Source organism: Cyanistes caeruleus, chromosome 5 (genome assembly GCF_971803275.1).
Source record: "Cyanistes caeruleus chromosome 5, bCyaCae1.hap1.1, whole genome shotgun sequence".
NCBI lineage: Eukaryota > Metazoa > Chordata > Aves > Passeriformes > Paridae > Cyanistes > Cyanistes caeruleus.
In genome coordinates this window covers 83185782-83201958 of record NC_141705.1, presented here as the reverse complement: position 1 = coordinate 83201958, position 16177 = coordinate 83185782, and the positions used below count along the sequence as shown (strand labels likewise).

Genomic DNA, 16177 nt, shown 5'->3' with positions numbered 1-16177 from the left:
AACACACTCTTAACATCCTGGACCTGATGATCCCTATGGGTCCCTTCCAGTTTGGGATATTCCATGATTCTGTGATTCTTTATGAGAGAGGGAGGGAAAGAAGTAAGATTAGAGCAGAACCCTGTATCATTGAACAGATGTTAAAACAGCTCTCTCAGCAGGAGAAAAAGAATAAAGAGAGAAAGTTGTGAAACCCAAATTCTGGAGCTCTGTCAAGCCCCAGGTGCCTCAGCTGATGGGGTCAGCCTGCTTCCAAAGTAAGAATTAGAAGCTGCAGCCTGTAAGGAAGCATCTCTTTTCTGCTGTCCCTCTCTCCAGGGCATGTGGTGAAAATGCCAGCCACAGGAAAGGGATCCTGGTGGAAACTTCCCCTTCACCTTTGATGTGATGGATGCAGATGGCAACAAACTGATGGACCGGGTTTTTTACATCCATGTCATAGGTAAAAGGCAGTTATGCTTTCTTTGCTGCAGCGCTCAGGGCTGCTCCCAGATTCCATCCCACATGTACTGCAAGGCGAAATGTAATTCTTGAGACTCGGTTTTGATGCGCCGTCAATTCCAAGGCCTTTGAAGTGAGGGGCACGGGGAGATTTTGCAGATGTAAGGGTTCATTCTTTGGCTTCTGACAAACTCAGTGAAAAGGTAGAAAAATTCCCCTTAGTATCTTTCACATTTTGTTGAGATCGTCTATAAGACATTATAATGTTATCAACCCCGATCAATGGCAAGGCCTAAAGTTCCTGGTTTGGAATTATCAAAACATTTGTGCGTGTGTTTTGTTTTCCTGCCCAAGCACCCACGGGAAGAAGCATCTCCTAACTCAGCTTTGTGTTTAACCCTTCCAGAGGACAGATTTCCCCCCTCCATCATCACTAACGAGGGGCTGGTGTTGGATGAGAACTCGGCAAAGACAATCAGAACCCTCCAGCTCTCGGCCACTGACCAGGACAGCGAAGCCTCCCAGCTCCAGTTGAAGGTCACCTGGCAGCCACAGCTGGGGCATCTGGAGCACGTGGCTTCCCCAGGTGAGCTGGGAGGTGTTGGGCTCTCACAGCAGCAAAATGCTGGAGGCTTTTGAGCCCTAAACATTCATTGCAGGAAAAACATGCCCAGAGGCAGCGACACACAATTCCAGTTCCTGTTAGAAATCAAAGCTAAAATAAATGAGCCCAGAGGGTTAGGGAATAAGGTGAGTGGAGGCAGAGCAGCCCAATAATCCCAGTTTAGGATTTATTCAGCCTCTGGGCCAGTTTCTGGCCCTACTGCTGCTTCTGCAGTAGGTTTTCCTTTTCTCCCAGGAAAACCTTTGGCCTTTGCTGTGAACAGCAAAGAATCCATCCCTTAATGTCCTTGGGAACGGCTCATCTTGGTGCACAGACTGTCCTCCTTGGTGCTTTCTGTCCTCCTCTTGGCCAGTATGTCCCTTGATCCCTAAAGCCCAGCCTGTTTCCCTAAGCTGTGCTGTGGAGAGAGGAAGGGAACCGTCTACTGAGTTTAACAGGAAGCGATGTTGGGGTGTGATGGTTGTGCTGGATAATGAACTCTGGTTGTTCAGGGAAGGGGGTTGGTCAGTTCTGCAGATGTGATCTGAATTTCAGAGCTGCCTTTCGTGCCTGCTGACTGTGCGAGTGTGCTGCCTCTCCCTGATGAATTAATCTTGATCTGTGGTGTCATAAAATACGCTCTTCTGATTTTATTATATTCATCTAAGGTTGTATTTCTTCTTAACTTTATATTTCTCGTTAACGTGAGATGAAAGCGGAAATATCTGCTCTGTGTTTTCAAGATGCAGACGGTCCCTGTACAGCTCAGTTTGGGTGTGTGGTTTGCCTCATCTTCTCACAAAAACATGTTGAAAGGGCAGGAATAGTGAATGAGTTATAATAAGCAAACTACTCCCTGCTGTGAGAGTAAATTAAAAACTTGCAGTATCTTTGTCTAAATTGCAAACTAACCAGCGAATTTTGTACTTGGGAGACTTGAATTAAGGGCTTTATTCCTCCTGTTATTTAAAATCTGATGATGATTCTGATTTCTCTGCTTTTTCATGTCTGTGAGGGACCAATAAGGCTACCGAGTCACAGACTGAGAAGTAGCTGTAATGATTCAAATGACCTAAACCTAAGGAGAGAATACTGAAGTGTTCAAAAGAGAACCCAAACCTTTCCAGCTGATGAGCTCTGAGGAAATATTAGCTGATCGTTCCATTGTGGCTCATTTATTTAAATCAGATCCTGGTGTCTTCTGTAGTGTGGCCAGCACTTGTCAGCAGCCATTTAGTGTGATATATTGGTGTCAAACTTCTTGTCAGGATGTTGGTTGACAGCAGCAGTAAAAACTGTTGAACGTAGCAAAGAGATTTAAAAATGCTCAAGTGTTTTTTAAAATGCTTGTCAGGTACCTTTCTGTGGCTGTGTCACACCTAATGGGCTGTAAAGATGTCACTATAAATCAGTGCTGAAAATGGGACTGGGTACTAAATGCAGGGGTATAAGGAAGGGCAGAGAGGAGAGATCCTTGGAAGGCATTTTGGAAAACTGCTGTGAGGCCAGGAGGCCTTCGGTTCATCCCCAGCGATGCCACGGTTGGCTTAGTCCTGCCCAGCAGCGACAATCCAAGTGTTACATGGACAGTTTTTCTCCCAGCTTCTCTGCCCCAGGAGGCCCACTCCCAACAGGAGGAGATGAAAAGAAGCCTGGACTTCTTTTTGAGAAGGAAATTTTAGGAGGCTCTGTGCCAGCTAAATCCCTGGCTCAGCTGAGGGTTCACGGGGCAGCCTGCCTTGGATCAGAACCAGCCAAAACCGAGTCCTCATGCCTAAATATGTCCTGCTTCCCGTAGTTTTTCCCTGCCTTGCTCTTTCTGCTGCACATTTCCTCCCTGTTGTTCGTTTTCCAGGGACAAGAATTAGTTCCTTCAGCCAGGCAGACTTGGCCTCTGGCAGCATCCAGTACATCCACACCAGTGAGGAGGAAAAGCACACGGATGCCTTCACCTTTTCTGTGTCTGATGGGACAAACGAGGTCAGTCCCAGCCTGACTTTTGCCTGAGTGGGCAGATGTGGCTGTTCCTCCTTCTCCTGCTGTGGGATTTCCCACATCGCTCAGGTCAGGGAGGGAGGAAGGCCTGTGCAGGGAACAGGGAGCCACCTGCCCTGTGGGCTCACCAAGAGCTGGGTGCCTGGTTTTCAGCTGCTTGCCAACTGTTGCTGGAGCTCAGCTTTGATCCAGTGCACTGACAGCGTAGTGACGACAGCCAGCCCCTGGAGAAATGCCTTTTTCCTGCTTTCTGAAAGAGAAGAAGTCTAGCTGCACATAGAGGGAGAGGGGCAAAACTGAGTGAGAGAGGGAGGGAAAGTGGATGTCCGTAAATATCACAGAAAGAGGGAGAATTAATGAGTGGGGAGGGATAAAGAAGTGATCTGGGCTTAGCAGCTCAGACAAGGCTGAAATGAAGAGACCCAAACTGGGGATCGCTGTGCTCTTGCGGTGAAGTCACACTCTTGGAAGGCTGAATTTGGCAAGGGAAGCTTTTCTTCCTGTCCCAGGTGAGCCAGACATTTGACATCACCATAAACCCCGTGGATGACTCCTTGCCCATCGTGCAAATCTTTGGGATGACAGTTCAGGAAGGGGTGAGAAAAACCATCACGGAGTTTGAGCTCAAAGCGACAGATGCTGACACAGAGGTAAGGCAGGACCACCCCCAGCCTCCTTGCTCCCCTCTTGTGCTGCACATCTGGGCTTGTGTTTAAAGACTTAATGCTGAATTTATGCTCAGCATGGATGGAAATGGCACTTCCTCTTCTTCCTGGGTCTGGCCAGAGGCTGAGCTGTCGAACACTGGCTCTATCTCACTGCTGTTTCCCCTGCAGCGAGAGATCTGGCTGCCTGAGCCAAAATCCTGCCCCCAAGGTTTTTGCCCTGGCAGAAGTGGCAAGGGACACACTGCCCGGAATGGCTGCAGGACTGGGGGCTGCTCTTGTGTTCGTGGAGCAGGCACAGGGGTGGGTGGGAGCTGTCTCAGACCAGCTGAAGCAGGAATTCGGTGGGATGTGCCTTGTTTTATAGGGAGACACCTACAAAACAAAATCCCTTGGGAGAGGGACAAGGACAGGGCGGGGCTCAGGGGGAACCAGGAATGTTCTGTGCTAACCCTTGTGTTGGGAACACCAACGCAGGGGAGCTGCCTGGCCAGAATCCCTGTCCGGGCCTCCTGAGCTGGAAGGGCAGTGTCCTGAGGTCGTGTCCCCAGCTTTGCCCCTCCATGTCCGGGCACAGGTGGAGTCCCTGACGTTCGGGGCGGTGCAGCCGCCCCGGCACGGGCTGATGGAGCGCAGCGGCCGCGGGCAGCGTCCTCTGCAGGCCACCACCTTCACCAGGGATGACATCACATCTACCAGAAGCGCGGCAGCTGCAGGCACGGCGGCGGCAGCGCGCTCAGGGACCGCTTCACCCTCACCGTCTCCGACGGCACCAGCCCCCTCTTCGTGGTGCAGGAGGGAGGGAAGAAGGTCAGGGAGGAGAAGGGATGGGAGGGGGCCTTGGGAGCTCACAGGGAGGTGCCTCCTCTCGGGGCAGGGGGGACTGAGATGCTGACTGAACGTTCTCGGTCACGTCTTTGCTTCTTCCCCTCCCTGCAAACTCTGCCCTTGGTGCCAGCAGAGCCGAAGGGAGCCGAGCTGGTGACGTGGTGGCTGAGGCTCTGACTCGCACAGTAACCCCCGTGTCTCTGAACTGGTGTCAGGTGGTGACGGCAGCACCGCAGCGCTTCCAGGTGGACATCCTCCCTGTGGATGACGGGACACCCAGGGTGGTCACCAACCTGGGCCTGCAGTGACTGGAGTACACGGATGGCAAGGTAACAGCTGCCTGGCCTCAGCTTGGGCTGCTTCTCAGGCTGCTCCAGGAGAAGGGGCTTCGCAGGAGAGCATCCTCATCCTTCAGCACTTTGATTTTTGGGATGGAGAATACCCTCCCCAGGGTACATTTTTAGCTTTGCTGACGGTGGAGATGTCTTGATGATGTGCGGCAGAGATAGATGGCTTTCCAAGGATACGGTGCAGGAGTTTCTTGCTGTGAAACAAATGCCTTTGTTGTGCTGAAATCCAAACAAAACCCCATAAAACTCTCAGCTTGTTTCTGAGGAGCCAGCACTAACTGCAAAGCAACACTTTGGTTCTTCCCAGAAAAAAATGAGTGGAAAACGCTGTAGTAAGAAATTGCATTAAGAAATGGCTATCTCAGCTCAAACTCCTCACTTCAGGAAAAGCACTCCTGCTCCTCGAGCAGCTCAATTTTCTCTCTTTCTCCTGCTGTCAAAAACATTCTGCTTTTGAAGAGAAAGCAAAATGTGGTAGAACTGAATCAGATCCACCTGAGGGCATTTGAAAAGTGCTCTCCTGGAGGCTCTCCAAGGCTGTGCGAACTGTCTTGAGTGAGTCCTTCAATCTGAGGCTGTTTGCAGATGTTTTATTGCCAAGCAGGGCCTCACCTGAGCGTCAGCACAGCTCGTGGAACAGAACTTTCTAAGTTAAACCCAAAGATTTGTCCTAGCTTTTAGCCCCAGCTAAATAAGGCTGGGCAGCTGCTTTGGAATTTGCTTTTCTTTGAGCCACATCTGTCTTCTTAATTAAACTAAACCTGGCTTAATTAAACCAGATGCGAGGCAAAATTTGAATCTTTGTTGTGTTGTCAAACACGTTGTGGGATATCTCAGTTCAAGGCCGCTCTGTGCTTTCACATCCCTAGATTTTCCCTTTGTCTGTTTTAACAGAGGGATGGTCGGGCTTTTTGTGTGAACAGTCAGACTTGCACTGCTGGAGCTTCAGTTTGACTCCCTTGGTTTTGGCTTTAATCCAGGCCACCAATCTCATCACTAAGAAGGAATTACTGATGACAGATCCTGACACAGATGACGAACAGCTGATCTATGAGATAACAGCCGGTCCCAGAAATGGCCACGTGGAGAACAAGCTGAAGCCGGGCACAGCTGTGACCACCTTTACACAGGGTATGGAGCTGGGCTGTGTCCTGCTGCTTTTTTCCATCACTTGATTCAGTTTGTTAAAATAAGGGAAAAATAGGTGTGAGGGGAGAAGACAAGGGGCAGATCTCCAAAGTGTGTTGACAGTAAGCATTGAACTTGGCTGTCAGTTGCAGAAATCCTGTAATTTCTTGGAGACACCAACCTGTGTCCTGCAGCTTGTCCCAGGTTCTCCAGGCTTGTTAGAGCTGGAGCTGTGACTTGGGGCAGTGAAGAGGGGTTATAGATCTTGCAGGAGGTGTTCATCACAGTGGTGTGGCTAGCTGTGCAGAGCCAGCAAAATGTGGGGAGAGTTCACTCTTGCGGGGCTGAGGGAAGGGGAGGTGAGGGGGTAACTGCTCCCTGTGATCCTCGCTCCATGTGGCCGTGCAGACCCACACTGCTCATCTCCAAAGCTGCCTTGGGATTTCTGTCCCAACTCCTTGGACGTTCCCTCCCGGCAGAGGATGTGAACCAGGGCCTCATTCGGTACGTGGCGCACGAGGAGATGGTCCAGGAGACCGCGGACAGCTTTCAGTTCCTAGTGAAGGACAGCAAACTCAACGTGGTCAGCGGCAACGTCTTCCACGTCCAGCGGTCCCTTCTCAGCTTTACTCACGGCAGGTAAGTGGCACGAGGGGCACTTGGCTGGGGGCTGGGCTCTTAGCTGAGCTCCCTGCAGCATGGGAAGGCAATTCTGTCAGTGAGGAGAGGGGCCTAAAGCGTGGAGCAGCTGCCCCGCGCCCAAGTCCCCGGTTGTTATTGTTCCTCGGATCTCCCAGGGAGGCCACGCTCACCCCCGCAGCCCCGCACGGGGTTTGCTCCCCAGCCCGTTACCTGTGTGTGCTCGATCCCTTTTTCCAGCTACGAGGTCAGGGAGAGCGCCGGCTCCGTCAGCGTCGCCGTGAGGCGGGTGGGGAACCTCAACCGGTACAGCATTGTCCTGTGCCGCACCGAGCAGGGAACGGCCACCGCTGGAGCCGCATCACGGCCCGGGGAGCAGGACTACGTGGAGTATGCGGGGCAGGTGGGTGGGCCCGACCACACCTGCCTCACACAGAGCCTGGAGGAAAGAACAGACAAAAAGTGCTAAAAACACCGAGGAGGGTGTGTTTTATTCCTAAAGTCACGCGAGTTATTTGCTGTCAGAAGAGGGAACGCCTCAGAGCAGGGTGAGACGGGAAGGACGGGAAGCTCCAGAGCCCGGTCCAAGGACAGCAGCCGGATTTCTGCCTTCCAGGTGCAGTTCGAGGAGCGGGAGGACACCAAGGCCTGCCACCGTCACCATCAACGACGACGACGTGTTCGAGGGCACGGAGAGCTTTTCCGTAGAGCTCAGCATGCCGGCCTACGCCCTGCTGGGGAACGTCACCCGGGCCACCGTCACCGTCGCGGACCCCGAGGACGAGCCCACGCTGCAGTTTGACGGGAACGCCTTCCACGTCAGCGAGAGCGCCGGCTTGCTCTCGGCTCCCGTGCAAAGGAAAGGTGGGTCGGGCTGGGCAGGACATGCTGAGCCCCATGGGAGGGCCATGGGGGAACCCTCGTGACAGAGAGCGAGCCCTTGGGCTGTGCCTGCTTGTGGTTTTGGGGTCTTCTCCGATGTTATGTGGCACGACTGTGAAACGTCAAGCTACACGCAGTGTGTTTGTTCCTGTCTCTGCTGTTAAAGCTTCTTGGGTTTGGATTTGTTTCAGCTCCCAGCAGGAGCAAACCCTTGTATTTGTTTGCTGCTTCTCTGTGACCTAGACAGTGTTTTATGTGGACCCTGTCACTGGGCTGCATGTTAATAGGCAAGTGCCACCGGTTTTCTGAGTGTGGATTTAGGAGCATGCCTGGAAGTCATGTCTAAGCCAGCTGCCATGCAAGTTCAGGAGCAGGGACGGTGTTCTTTTTCATTCCTCGCCCTCTTTTCCGAATGCTGCTTTATTTTTTAAGTGACCAGTATCTCCAGCAAACAGATTAAAAGTATTTCCACAGATCTATGGAGTTTCCCTGTTGCTTCCTAGGGGATGCCAGCAGCACCGTGTCTGCATCTGCTACACCGTCCCCCAATCGGCCAAGGGCAGCAGCCTTCACGTGCTGGAATCCGGCTCCGACTTCAAGTCCCGGGGGCTGTCGGATGAGAGCCGCCTCATTTTGGGGCCAGGTGTCACCCTGGTGACCTGTGATGTCACTCTGATCGACGACAGCGAATATGAAGAGGAAGAGGAGTTTGAGGTGGTGCTGGCCGACACCTCGAACAGCGCCCGCATCGGCAGCCGGGCTTCAGCCAACGCGGTCATCGCCGGTCCCAACGACGCCTCCACGCTGTTCCTGGGGAATGCCACCTTTACTGTCAGCGAGGCTGCAGGTGAGGAGCAGGTGGTCGTGTTGGGATGCTCACTGTAGAAGCTTTCACCACCAGGAGGTGCCAGAAGGAGCGATTCGGGGCACAGCAGAACTTCAGAGATGTGCGGATGGGCTCTGGTTCCCTGTGTGCCCAGGGGGAGCCTGGGGGCAGGAGCAGTGCTGCAGGGCAAGGCAGGGGTTTGTGGAACGTGGCTGCTCTCTCAGTTTGTGCTCTCTCAGTTTGTTCTCTCTCATGTGCACGTGCTGCTGCAGGACACATTGAGATCCCAGTGCTCCGGCAGGGACCCGACCTCTCCACGCCCACGTCGGTGTGGTGTGCCACTCGGACGTCAGACCCGCCCTCGGCCAGCCCGGGAGTTGATTATGTCCCCAGCTCCAGAAAAATAGAGTTCAGGCCAGGCAAGACAGAAGAGGTGAGGAGCCACTTGGATTCCTGCTGGGTCTGCTTTGCCTGGTGACACTTGTCTTGTGTTTCTGTGCATATCTAGCATTTGTTTTGAATATCCTCGCTGGGCCACTTGAGAACTGTTAATGAGTCTGCTAAGCACAGACTCCCATCCCATCAGCACTCCAGCCAGGAGAGATTTGGCCGTGCCACCTCTTCCATGATAAGGATGGCTGCCCTGTTCTCTGAAATGATAAGCTGGATTCACGTAGAACGTTCTTTGCATTGATTAATGGATTCAGAAAACCCAGTGACATAATGGCTTTACACTAGACTGCCAGATGTGAGTGCTGAGAGGGATGAAAGCTTTATACGTCTAACAGCAGGAATTCCACTTTCCTCCCAGTTCTGCCCCCTGACAATCCTGGACGATGCTCAGTACCCAGTGATAGAAGGGCTGGAGACATTTGTTGTTTACCTCAGCTCCCCCTACGGAGCCGAGCTGGCAAAGCCGTTCCAGGCTGTCGTGGCCATTAACGACATTTTCCAAGACGGTAAGTTACCCCTGGCAGCTCTATCTGCTCTGTTCTGGCCCCTTGGCTCCCTGAGGATCCTCAGCTCTGCTGGGCTCTGTTTCTGCCCCTCTGCAGTGCCCAGCATGCAGTTCACCGAGGACACCTACACGGCCAAGGAGAAGGAAGGGACCCTGCACATCCCCATCTTCCGCACGGGGGACCTGAGCTACGAGTCCTCCGTCAGGTGCTACACGCGGAGCCAGACGGCGCAGGTCACGGAGGACTTCGCGGAGAGGAGGGATGCAGAGGAGTCTCGCGTCACCTTCTTCAAAGGGGAGAAGGTGAGCTGGACCTGCCTCGTGGGGGAGCGAAGAACCGGTGCTGGGAGAGAGGTTCACGTCTCCTCCTCGGCTCTCTGTCGTCAGAGGGAGCTGGCAGAGTTGTCCAGGCTGGTTTCAGGTGGCACAGATTCTTGTCCTAGCAGCGTGAGCCACTCTGAAGGGGCTGTGCGTTTCATGCTGAAACTGGTTACGTTATGAAATGTAAATGTGATGCATCAGGAGGACTCAGGGTTGTTCTACAGAGAGCTGTGGGATTGTGGAAAGAGATGTCTTTGCTGATGTGTCTCCTCCTGTAACAGGCTGTGCTTTGTCCACACTGAAGTAGCAGCCCTAAAAATAGAAGGGTTTCTTCCAGGATGGACAGCAACCCTGGATAGTGAGGCACAGCCTGGCCTTTACGGGGCTTTATCAGATGTATCAGTGTGCGCTGCTTTCTCCTCTTCACTTGGCTGTAGGTGAAGAACTGCAGCGTCCACATCAGTGATGACTCTGCCTTCGAACCAGAAGAGCAGTTCCAGGTCTATCTGAGTAGCCCCCTTGGAAACCATTGGAGCGGAGCTCGGGTTGGGAAGATGGACGTGGCAACCGTAACTGTCACCAATGAGGAAGATGGTGAGTGAGGCTGCTCTGCAAGGATGTCCTGCTGCTTCCCAGGGAGTCGGCACAGTCCCAGGGCTGCAGTGAATGCCTTCGGTGCCGTGGTCACAGCCCTGTGCTGGGCTGAAGGGAGGGCTTGGCTAAGAGAGCTCAGACGCACCACCTCTCCTGTTTCCATTGCTGGAAGTTGCTGTGCTTCCCCTGGGAGATGTTCCTCTCCCTCCACAGCATCACAGCCTGGAGAGATCTGTGGGGGGAGAAGAGGGATGCCAGGGATGGGAGAATCATTTGCCATCCTCTGTAACCCAATGCCCTCGTTAAGTTCTGCCCTAAGTCACACCCAAGCCTTTTTGGCCCCTGCTTTGAGGAGCCCCTCGCTCCGAAGGCGTGTAGACGAGTCTGAAAGGAGCTGAGCTGAGCCAGTCAGGGGTGCAAACCCGGAGCTTTTCCCCTCCCTGCTGTGCCTGCAGCCCCCAGCATCGAGTTCGAAGAGGCCGCGTACCAGGTGCCGGGAGCCGCCGGGCCCGGAGGGAGTGGCTGTGCTGAACATCCCGGTGATCCGCAGAGGTGACCAGAACAGAACGTCCAAGGTGCGCTGCAGCGCCTGCGACGGCTCGGCACAGGCCGGCGTGGATTACTACCCCAAGAGTTGGATGCTCAAGTTCAGCCCAGGTGAAGGGGCCTGGCGGGGAGGGTCTGAGGTGGGGATGCGACCAGGGACGTTTTGTGCGCGCCAGGGACTTCCAGGAGGTTTGGGAAAAGCCACTGGAAAAGCATGAAGTTTGCTGTAATGTTGTTACTCAAAATTAGCTGATGTGTTTAAAGGAAGGCTGATCAGAGCAGAGGAGGAAGCGCTGGCACTTGGCAGAGTCAAGTCCTCCTGAAGGAACATAGGCCTGTGAACACCTCAGACCACGTTGCTGGACCAAGAAGCCCTCACCAAATGGCTCTGCACACTGGTGTGAGGAAGACGAGGGATGGGAATGTGCTTTGCATCCCAGATTTTTCCTTCAGGCAGCTACTACAAGACAGTCGCTATTAATCCTCAGATGGCATCTGCTAGTAAATCTATCACCGGATCGATTGGATCAGTTGTCATAGCTGGAGTTTTATGTTTATAGTGGGCTCCTCTGGGTAAATTATTAGCAGCAATGAGTGGAAATAAAATTTATAATGCGTATTTTATCCTAATGTCTCCGTGGTCACAGCTGGGAGCAGGGTCCGGATGAGAACTTCAGAGCAGTCTCTGGTGATGAATCCACTTCTCTCTGTTTTTCTTGTACTCGCTCCCTCAGGCGTGGCCCACATCATGTTTAAGGTGGAGATCATGTCCAACGAAGACCGGGAGTGGCACGAGTCCTTTTCTCTGGTGCTGGGCCCAGATGATCCTGTGGAAGCAGTTCTAGGAGACAGCAGCACTGCCACAGTGACTATTTTGGATCAGGAGGCAGCGGGGAGCCCGATTCTCCCAGCACCTCCCGTGGTGAGTGGATGTGAGTTGGTGCCCTTCAAGCACAGAGTGGAAACCGCAGTGGGATTTGGGAAATAGAAAGTGGGGCTGCCGTGGCAACGTGGGAGGCGTGGATGGCTTTTTCCACCCTTTCCCTCGGCTCCAGCTGAGTGCTGCCCTCTGGTTTCCCACAGGTGGTCACCGTGGCTGGTCACTACGACCGCGTGGAAGAAGTGACCAAGGAGGGTGCGAAGAAATCCCCCTCCCCAGGCTACCCCCTCGTCTGTGTCACTCCCTGTGACCTTCACGTCCCCAAGTACGCCCCGATGAAGGAGCGCTGCGGCGAGGCCGGGATCAACCAGTCTTCCATACAGTTCAGCTGGGAAGTGGCCGCCCCCACGGACGGGAACGGAAGCCCGCTGGCCTTTCGAGACCATCACGGACAACACGCCCTTCACCAGCGTCAACCACAGGGTACGCGGGCGGGGAGGCACCGGTGGGGCTGCGGAGATTCTGGCCTAAAAATCTCATTGGATTTGGGACTAGCTGGGAGGCCTGGGTGCTTTTCATTTATTTCATTTATTTTCCATTTCATTCATTTTCCATTTATTTTATTCTCTAAATCTTCAGAGTGCCAGGAAAATACTGGTTTCTTTTAATGTAGGGCCGTACTGGAAATACAAAACGTTCTCAGCTGGGCTCCCTTTTATAAGTTTGACTGTGTTCTCGGCCAATAGAAATGAGCAGAGGCGGCTCAGGCCATGCTCCACAACATGGGATATTTTGGCTCATTCCCTAATTAAGAGACCAGAAGCCAAAAATGTTCCTCTAGAAACGAGTGGCTTTCCCTGTTTGGGGTGTCTCACTGTCCTCTCCTGGCTGCGTTATCCACGTGCAGCCCACTCCATCTCCCCCAGGCTCTCCCATTAAATTGCTTGGACCAGCATCATCTCTCTTAATTCCTGCCAGCCTGGAACTAGTTCATGAAGTTTCCTTTTATAGCTCCAATTGTTTGCACAAACCCAGAGGAGCCGCCTGGCCGGAGAAACTGCCCAGTGGAGCATGTGGAGCCTGGCCCCAGCCAGGCTGGAACATCTCCCCGAATTCTCCAGGGCCTGCAAAGTACAGCTGCACTCTGCAGATAATAAATGGAGAGCTCTGGGAGGCCTGAGCAAGCAGAATTGCTCATTTTTAATTCACAGCCTTGGAAATCAGGGGGGTTTTGAGGTGAAATTGTGCCCAGAGTTCCTTTGTCCCATGGTCCCAGGGAGCCTTAGCACTGCCCCCGCATTACAACGCCGGTTTGTCTGAGGTACCTGCACGTAAAGAACGTCCAGAGTCACCTCTGACTTCACTGCAAGGCGCATAACCCCCTTTCTGGGGTTTTATTGCCAGGCAAGGGACTCTGCTCAGTCCTTCCTGACAGTCCACGTCCCTCTCTACGTGTCCTACATCTGTGTGACGGCACCGAGGGGCTGGGCTTCCCCGGAGCACCGCAGCGAGATGGAGTTCTCCTTCTTCTACGACACCGTTCTCTGGAGGACAGGTGAGCCTGAGGCGCTCCAAGGGCTATGGAAGAAGTGGTTCCTTCATGTTTTCCCCTTAGCTCCTGCACTGCCCCCAGAGTCCTGAGGGAGCGGGGAACTCGGAATATTGCCTTCCTCTGTGCTTGCGGGGGGCTTAGGCAGCCGGTGGCTGACGGAGGGAGCGTGCAGCTGGCTCACTGGAGGCTGATCCCAGCTGAACCCTGCCTTGTGGAGGTGTCCCAAGCGCTTCTGGGGCTGGCAGAGCCCAGCAGAGGAGAGCGAGGGTGCTGTGTGGGCTCCCAGTGGCGCTTGCTGTCCTTGCAGGGATCCAGACGGACAGCGCGCTCTCGGCCTGCCTGCAGATAATCCCCATCTACATCCGCGAGGACGGCCGGCCGGTCATCGAGTTCAAGACGCAGGCCAAGTTCAGAGGTGAGGGCAGCGATCCTGGCAGGGACACAGAGCAGGGTCACACAGAGCTCTGCTCTGACGGCACAGGCAGCGGAACGAGTCCCCGTCCCCGCCGGGAGCCCCTCTGCCCCTGCGAGGTGGGGCCTCTCCGCGCTCTGCCTCCCGTCACCTCCTTGTCCTCCCCCAGGGCTGTTTGTCATGGAGCACCACAGCCTGCCAGGTGTCAGGTCCTCTTTGGTAACTCCAGAGCACCTGGGAGGCATCGAATTTGCCCTGCAGCTGCTGTGGAGCGCTCAGACTTTTGATTCTCCCTACCAGCTCTGGAGAGCAACCAGCTCCTACAACAGGTGAGGGCTGGGGGTGCAGTCCCCTCCAGCAGCTTCCCCCACAGCACCACGTTCTCCCTGGCACCCCTCCAGCAGCCACGCCAGCAATAGCACGGAATGCTCAGGAGCTTGGTCAGAGCTGGAGCACCGTTGTACTGCGAGAAAAATCAGCTCAGCCTCTTGGAAAGGAATGTTTCCAGCAGTGCGGCCTGTGGATAGACTGATCCCAGAGTCACACTTGTCCCTCGGGGACTGCTGGATGACATTGCTGGGGCAAGGGAGAGGTGCTGCCCTGGGTGAAGGGCTTTGAGCTGTGCTTGGTGGCTGCAGGGTCTTCTGTCTGTTCCCAGGAAGGATTACTCTGGAGGATACACCATCTTCCTGATGCCCTGCACGGTGCAGCCCACGCCGCCGTGGGCAGAGCCTGGAGCCAAGCCCCTGCCCTGCCCTGCCCGGCTCACGCTCCCGAGCGGTAAGAGGGCAGGAGGGCAGGCTCGGCCCCTTTGGGGTGCACACCCGTCCAAACCTCATCTCCCCTTTGTTTCCTTCCTTGTCCCAGTTGCAGGTTTTTGATCCCGATCGCCTTCCGGCAGACAAACCGCCCACTTCCAGTTGTTTACTCCCTGAACACGGAGTTTCAGCTCTGTAACAACGAGAAGGTTTTTCTAATGGACCCCACCAAATCGGAAAGGTCTCTGGCAGAAATGGATTACAAGGGGGCTTTATCCAAGGGTAGGATTTACCTCTCCTCTTCTGCCTGTGCCCAGCATTTCTGCTTTCACAGCTTCCATTCCCTGGAGAGGAAAGGGCAGAACCCACGTGTAGCTTTGCCTCTTCTACAGCAGTAATTGACATCTTACAGCCCTGTGAAAGAACAGCGTGCTCTGGCACCGCGTTTTGTCACTCCCACACACCGAGCCCTTCCCAAACAACCCCAACCCTTCTGAACACGGACACTTGGCTCTGGCAGCGTTTTCCTGCTTGGGAAATTTCACCTGCCCCTCTTTGTCCCGACCTCCCCCCGGGCAGATCCTGTACCGGCGCGTGCTCTGGCCCCCCGAACAAAACCTCAACGCCGCTTACAAGCTGCAGCTGGAGAAGGTCTACCTGTGCACAGGCAGGGCTGGCCACGTGCCCCTCTTCGACCCCACGGGCACCGTCTACAACCAGGGGCCCCAGTACGGCTGCATCCAGCCCCACAAGTACCTGAAGCACCGATTCCTCCTCCTGGTGAGTGCTCTGCTCCTGCTTCTTCCCGTTTGGGATTTGCTCTGGCAACCGGCAGGCGGTGGCTGCAAAGGGATGAGGAAGGGAGCCCGTGGGGGATGTTTTGTGCTGCTGCTGCTGCTGCTGCCAGCTGTGAACACCAGATCAGTTTTCCCCCACCCTTTGAGTGTGTTCCTCAATCGGTGCCCACGTGTACGTGTGGAGATGGGGCATTCGGACTAGATCCCTGACACAGGTGTTTGGTGGGGCTCTGGCTTCCAGCCTCCCTTGGGAAAGCAGACAGCATCCCTCACCACACTTCTCTGACTTTCCAGCACCGAAACCAGACAGAAGTGACGGGTAAGTATTTCCACGCTGTGCCTTTTGACTCTGCCCACTTTGCTTCCCAGCTGTCCGAGTTCCACTCGGTGAGCAGCATGCCCGGAGTTGATGGATTTACTCTCAAGGTGGATGCTCTCTACCAGGTATGGAGTACCCAGTGCTTTTGGTAGCCCAAAATGGACTCCTCTGTCCAGGACCTCCCGAACACTTGGTGAATTGTAGACTCTGGGCCTTCACACTTCACCTCTGATACAAGAAATGAAGATGAGGATGTTAGTCCCGTAATTTCATTTTTTTTTTCCCCTGAGGCACTCATGAGAAAGCTCTTTAAAAACACTTTATTCGTGTTCCTGAAGGAATTAATGCCATTGCAAAGGCAGGACACCTCGCTGGGTGGTGCGTGCTCCCGAGGAGCTTCCCTTGAACAGCGAGGTGGAGCTGCCCCGGGGCGCCCCGAAGGCGGCGGGCGGCCGCTGCTGCACCGTCAGGAACCTTCATCCACCGAGGGACAGCGGCGGCCTCTGCCAGGGCCAGGGCAGGGAAGTGAAGCAGGTGCACTTGCAAGTCATACGGGTATTTTTTTAGTCTGGTGAGGAGGGGCAGCTGTCAATTCCCCCTGCTCCCGTCTTAGCGACTGCACCGCCGCCCTTCCTCCGTGCTGCTCCAGCTCTCCCGGGCTTAACTGGGCAGGGTGGCGAAG

General features: G+C 54.3%; 1 pseudogene; it reads left to right on the top strand.

Annotated features, from left to right (window-relative positions):
- Positions 1-330: 330 nt before the first annotated feature.
- On the top strand, positions 331-15762 carry LOC147653341 (extracellular matrix organizing protein FRAS1-like; annotated as a pseudogene).
- The last annotated feature ends 415 nt before the right edge of the window (positions 15763-16177 follow it).